The following is a 7441-nucleotide window of genomic DNA, read 5'->3' on the forward strand; positions in this document are numbered from 1 at the left end:
TTACTTGTGGAGTATCATCACTCCCAACGTCTTCTGCAACCTCCCGTATTGCATTGCCAAATTTCTTGCGGAGGGGGCGGTTAAGGAGAAGATAAACTCGAAGATAAATGGGGGCATGTTCATTACTCGGCTTGCGAAATCGTTTGGGATCTTGGATTTGCCGCAAGCTCAAGCGTTGACGATTATCCACCCTCCTCCGTTTAATACTGCACTTTATAGGAGGGCTCGGATAGTGGAGAAATTTGGTGATTCCTTTACTATCCCAAATGAGGATGAGTCGGCTGTTCCCGAGGATCCGGGAAGGCGGGTTAGGCAAAGGAGTGAGCGGGTACGGGACGACCCACCGGTTATTCCGGTGGAGGATAACGAGAGTTGGAACCAAGTGGAGTATCGACAATACTTGGATGATATTGGCCGAGGGGTTAATTACACCAATCAATCCTTCGATTATCTTTTCCAACAAATGCACATTACCCCGAGGTCTGGACCCGGCTACCCGTATATTATGGATTGGGATGAGAGGATGCGAAGAAGGGGTGGAGAAGGAGGTAGTGGAGCTGGAGGAGTCGGGATGGACGAGGAGGAATGAAGATTTTATTTTGTTTGATTATGATGTTTGTTTTAAAGACAATTGTGGACATGTAAACTTGGTTAAGTGGTTTGAATTTTAGTGTTACTTTTAGTTTTCTTTTCAGGTATTGAAGCTAGGATGCATGCTATTTAGGAATGGTCAAGCGAGGAATGAGGGCCTTTAGGAGTGCTTATGGAGTTTTGTTCCTAGGATCGAGTCCGTACGAATCGAGAGTTTATTAAAGTGTTGCTGTTTAGAAAGTTTCTTGGAGAGTGCATTTATATTTGCATGTCAACACTAGAATAAAGAGAGCCAGCGTTTAGAAAATTTCTGGAATTATATGCTCTACTCGCCGAGTGCACTAATACTACTCGGCAAGTACATCTGCTTTTGTGCGATCTGCTTGTCCGACACCTTCTACTCGCCGAGTTTATTCGCCTACTCGCCGAGTAGCCTGCTGCAGGAGGAATTCATTGGTTTGTTCTGGCTACTGTTTATGCGCCATTCATACATTCTTTATGCACTCTTATTGAGGCTTGTGCAACAACCATTTTTCCTTGGAGTTTTCGAGCTATCAACCACACGAGACTTATGACACCCGTGCCATGGATGAGCTGTTCTCATGGTTAAAGTCACTAGAAGAAGGATTTGAAGACGAGGGTGTCAACCTAGCGACTGCTATCCCAGGGGAGTTTGTTCCAACTTTCTCTCTATTTGCATTCTTTTTAGTTGTTATCATATGCAATGAGGGCATTGCATAAAATAAGTGTGGGGTAGGGGGTTAGTCACATCTTAGAACACTTAGAATCTTAATTTAGGCTAATTTTTAAATTTGTTGAATATTCAAAATGCTTAGGTCTTAAATTAGAAAATTTTGGTAAGAAAATTAGGATTCCATGTTAGAATTATGTTGATAATTGCATGAAAACCCAAATGTTTAGTTGAGCCTATACACGTTCTAGTGCATTTGTGGCTTCCTTATTTCAGTGAAATCATGAGACAAAAACACGACCTTGCTCAGCCTGAGGGATGCAATATGTTTAGCAGTCTAAACCTGAAATGTATCCAGGAAGATTTTTATCATTAGCCAATAAATGTTGAGATTGAGCGCTCCTGCTTAAGCATGTAGGTTTTGAGTGAAAAAAAGTGAGGTATACATGTAAAAAAAAAAGAGAGAATTACAAGAAAAAAAATTTGAAGAATTTTTGGAGCATCGAAGTCAAATATCAAATATGAAGATCGAAAATTCCGAAGAAATCCAAAAAGTTAAAGATACCAAAAATCAAACAAAAAAGGTGGTGAATTCAAAGTTATCCAAGATCAAATTGTTAAGAAAGTGAAGAATTCCTAAAGAGCTCCAATGTGGTATCATAAATTGTAATTGTCTAGATTATGTATGTTTGGGTTGCTCAATTAAAAATACCTTGAGGGTAAAGTGGTTTTCTGAGGATGGATTCGGAGGGTTGCATAAAATGAGCATAGTTCGGGGTGAGTGGGCGAATGTTTATGAGGATTGTGAGTATTTGAAGTATGGGGGGTTTTTAGGAATTAGGCACAAATGCATGCGTTGCGGTCTTGGCATAATGGCTGGGAAGGATTGGAGTTACTAATGTGATTTTAATGTGTTTAAAATTTAGTTTTGCTTGGGGGAAAGCAAAATTCAAGTGTGGGGTATTTTGATATGTGCATAATTAGTTAATTATTTAACATATATTCTTGGTTATTTTTGGTTAGTTATGAGAATAATATGGATAAAAGGTACTTAAAATGCTTTGAATTGTGTTTTCAGTCCAGAAGATATGCTTGGAGGCAAAAAGGAGAAAAAGGAAAGCAAGTGAAGGGTAAAGAATGAAAAGAGAGACCTACTCGGCGAGTAGATCGGCATTACTCGGCGAGTACACGATGAGATGCCAGAAGATATATACGACTGCTGATCTAAAGACGGATAAGTATTGACCTACTCGGCGAGTTGATTCTGCTACTCGCCGAGTACCCTCTGTTTTGGGATATCTTTAAAAGACGAATCCTTATCACATGGGACAGAACCCCTGGCGAATTTTGAAGGATTAGCTGCGACTAAAAGGTTCAGAAGGCGCTGAAGAACCCTAAGCTTCAAGAGTTGGAAGAATTCAAGCAATTAGGTTAATTCTACCACTTAGACTTAGGAATTAAACATGTTTGTTTTCATAAACTTTGTTTTTATGCTTGTTTCTACTGCAACTATGAGCTAAATTCGTTTTTGTTTCTGTTTGGGGAATACCAAAGAACTCCTATGGTTTAATTATTGAATTTTGTTTAATTGTCTATTGGTGATTTATTAAATTAAGTTTGTTAAAGAACCTTATGTATTAATCACTACTATTTTCTGTTAATTGGAAGGCAATTAGGTTGCATGAACATCACTTAATTGTTAACCTCATATGTCTATGTGAATGCTAAAACATATGCTTGGAAGTAATGAGTATGAAACTAAGATTAATAAGAAAATAGGAAGATTAATGTGTGAGCTTGTTTGAGAAACCATCAACAAGAGGTTAATTGAATTAATAACTTAATTGACCATTACAAATCTTATTTAATCCAAATAATTAATCTAGGGAATTAATTAGTTTAAACACTTGATCAACGCTTAAATTAGTTAATTGTCTAAGGGTTAGGAATAATGAACATGAACCTAACTATTATCATTGGTAACCAATAGCAATTAATCTACCTTAACTTAAATAACCATAGGAGTGAATTGGTTGAACCTAAATAGAAACATCTTTATCAAATTTGGTGAATAGTTGTTGCTTTAGTTAATTAGTTAAATTTAGTTTGTTTAAGTTTCTAGTCTTGCAAAACTAGAGAAAAACCATTTACTTTTATTATTTGTTTTAGTTAAAATTAGATATTAGTTTAATTTCCGTTACCTGAGTTCGATACCTTACTTATCAATCTATACCACTTAAAGACAGGTTCACTGCCTTTGTGTGCTCAAATTATTAATAAAAAGTAGGGATAAAACTAGTTGAATTTACACACATCACTCGGCCCCCGAGCCTGATCCTGATCCTAATCCCTCACCGGCACCTGAATTGCCGCCTGCTGGTCTTGGGCGTAAAACTACCATTCTGAAAACACATCAGATCAAATGTCAGAAACAATGATATATCTTGACGGATCGCTACTACTACAGGTTTCCTGGTCTCGCCTCGGCCTTCCTTGACTCAAGTACGGATCATCTGCTTTTAGTAGTAGGGGCTCATGCTACCTTCCACATCTATCTGTACTTTCCTCAAGAACTGCCTCGACTCCACCAAGTCACTTCTACTACTACTGATCTCTGCTACTCTCATCCTAGGATTATCCTAGGGAAATCTCCGACCCAAAGTAGTCCTCGGCTGCTAAAGGCCTCCTTGTAATGCCAATTAGCCATCACCTGAATACCATCACATGTGACGAGGCTCGGATAATCCTTCGAGTAAAAGACTCGTCCGCACAACGGTTAGACTCAAACGAGAGCTGCACAATAGGGACAAATCCAACACTCTGAGATTATTCAACCTTGATCACATGTGACGTAACGTATTCACCTGATGGCTAACTCCCATCACTTATAGTCCCACAAAGCACAAAGCAAGCAACATTCGGACACAGGAACTACTCAGCAAATCTATTCTCATAATGAGAAACTGTACTAGCATTCATTGATAAGCTCATACTATCAGGCATAACCTAAACATGCTATCCTACTATTGTCTACTCAATACTAGCATGCAATTCTCATAAAGTTGAAACACATAAAGCAGGAATATAAGGCATCATTCCTAGATCTTTAGTCCTATTCTAGCATGCAGCTCTACTGAAACTGAAACTACTAATCATAACATAAAATTGTATGGGTAATTTGGGAGTACTTACTTAAGCTCGGTTGATCGCATGCACCACACCCTTTTCTCTTTTTAAGAAAACTCTTTTTCTTTCTAAGTTCTTTTTTTGTTGAAAATGTTTTTCTTTTGAAAATCTTTTACCATTTCCTTAGTTTGAGTTCAAACACACCGGAAAGTGTTCCCGAATCCCTCAAACCAAGGCTCTGATACCAGCTTGTAACGATCCAAAATACGACCCAATTTTTTTTTAATATTACTAAGAACCACAACATCAACTATTATAGAATAAAACCATGAATCGTATGTCTCAAAATGCCATAATAAATATATCAATTCAGAACTGAAGTTAATATCATATCAAAATATCTAAATAAAACTCCCAGGAATAAACTGCAATTGGGGTGTGTGCCATGCCATCAAACCAAGCTCTTCCCCTTGCTAGCTGAAGTACCTAAAACCAAAACTGAAATTGTAAGCACAAAGCTTAGTGAGCTCCGCCAAACTACCACATACCATACAATAACATATAAACAACTATTGGGTCTTGCCCACTGCGTCGGACCGACGTCCGGAAACTGCATCGGACCGAAGTCCGGAACTGACTGGGACCCCATCCCCTGCATCGGACCGAATTCCGGAACTAACTGCATCGGACCGAAGTCCGGAACTGAATGAGACCCCATCCCTTGCATCGGACCGAAGTCCAAAAACCGACTGAACATAGCATAGCATAAACATATCAACTAGCATGAACACATATACTGCATACTGCATCGGACCAGAGTCCAGAAGACATAACACAAAACATGCTTGAATCACAAAGATATCAATCACTCTAACTACTGCATCATACCGAGGTCCGGAACTACTGCTAACTAAACGGGCCGGCATTGTGGCCGTAGACCCGTTCCTACTGGAAGTAAACTCACCTCGTAACGCTAGTTGCTGAGATGCTGAATCTTAAACTATCCGACTGCCGCTCCGAAATTCCTCGGCTACAAATCCCATAAATACAAAATCAAATACTGATAACAAACCTCAGGGTAAAAATGACCATTTTACCCCTGTTATGGTGTGGGTCACAAAGATGGCCCAAACCCTCAATTCCTTATAAGTCCTCCAATGGCCAATTAATGCCCCCCCCCATTTTCTACATTAGGCCCAAATCTCTTTATTGGGGCTTACTCTAGGTCCAACACCTAAACAAGGTCCATATTCACTGACTTCTGATGACTCCTAAGGCCCAAAGATTCTAAGTCCAAAGCACAGCCCACACCGAGGCCCAAATGCTCGAAGCCCAAACTGACCGCATACGCGGGGCGTACCCCAAGGTACGTTGAGCGTATTGGCTGCTGGCTTGTACGTCGTGCGTACCTCCTTGTACACCCAGCGTACAACCCATTTAATCCAACTTCCTATTAAGTTCTTAATCCTTCGATTCAGAAGGTACAAATTTAGATCCACGTCTTATTCTCTATCCTAATCCATAAAGTTGCTTACTTGATGGCTTGGGTAACTCAAAAAGGCTCAAACTTCAAAAACCAATATCCTAACTCCATAGAAATGACTAGATCTCTTGCATGGCCTCATGCAAACTTCCAAGGTCGAAACTTTATTGCTAATGAGGTGCTTTGAGCCCAAAGGATGGCAATCCCAAGCTCAAAAACGAAACTCCATAATCAAGGTCCAACCTTTGGACCTAAATAGGTCCAAAACTTCAATAACTCTAGATCTAGCATGTGAGGAAGAAAGTTTAGTGCTTTATACCTTCTTTTGGTGACAAAGAGTGAGTCTAGACCGAATCTCTGAGCTCAAGCTTCTTCTCCAACCTTTGCTTTCCTTCTTCACAAATTCTTTCTCACTAAAACCCTCACAAGGAGCAAAATCACACAAAAGAGAAAGTAAGGACGTATTAGGGTTTCTTTGGGGATGAGGAAGCTGGTAAGACTCCAGAGGGAGGCTATAATGGGGTTTATAAATGTCTTAAACCCTTAAATTAGGGTTTTCTTATCTGCTCACTTACGCTACTCGTACCTAGTGGTACCATGCGCGTAAGTGTGCGCACCCCGATTCCATCGTGGTTCATTACCCCCGCGTACGTCCAGGCTACGCCCAATGTACGTCTTGTGGGCAGCCCAATACTTGGACCAAGTGCATAAACCCAAAACCAATATTCATTTCCTTCCATATTAGGCCCAACTATAATTTAAGAAAAATTAAATAATTAATACCTCGAGAGACGGGCGTTACAAATATTCTTCAACCTATTTCTTGATCATGACTTTAAAAACTTCTTGTAGAATAACAAATTCTTGAACAATCATTTGAATAATAAAAACAAAAAATACATTATTTCTTATAGAATACGGGTAACAATTGTTAAGAATTACATTTAATATATGTTGGTTGTGATGGGTTTTTGTCATAAGACATCCTATGTGCTCATACAAACCCTAATGCTTGGATCTAGGTTTCTCTATTGTACATGCTTTGAATCCAAGACTATAAACCCTAATTCTAGTATATGAAATCGATATTAACATATGAATGGGTTTAAGAACATACCTTGATTGTTATAGAGTAATAACAATCCTAATTCCTCCTTAAATTGACTTTGGAATGCTTAGAGTCACAAGTGTCACTCCTCTAATGGCTTACAAACACCAAGAGCAAATGGAGAAGGTATAAAGAGAGAGGAGAGAGGTTAGAATTCGTCCTTAGGACTCCTTGGGAAGGGATACACGAATTCATGAGCCAAGGGGTGTTTATATAGGTGTAGAGATAGGGTTTCAGTCATTATCCTTATCTAGTTGCTTATCCACAAAGCAACCCATAAGATAATCCTTGAATCCTTATCATAGTCGAATTCTAAGGCCTTATCACCTCAAATTCGTTCACCCTATATTTAAGATAATCCTTACCTTATTTTGTAACTATCACATAATTACAAATCAGCCCCTCTAGTTTAATTAATCACACTTGATCACAAAATTAATTC

The sequence above is a fragment of the Lactuca saligna genome, chromosome 1 (assembly GCF_052625555.1).
Source record: "Lactuca saligna cultivar CGN05327 chromosome 1, ASM5262555v1, whole genome shotgun sequence".
NCBI classification, from domain to species: Eukaryota; Viridiplantae; Streptophyta; class Magnoliopsida; order Asterales; family Asteraceae; genus Lactuca; species Lactuca saligna.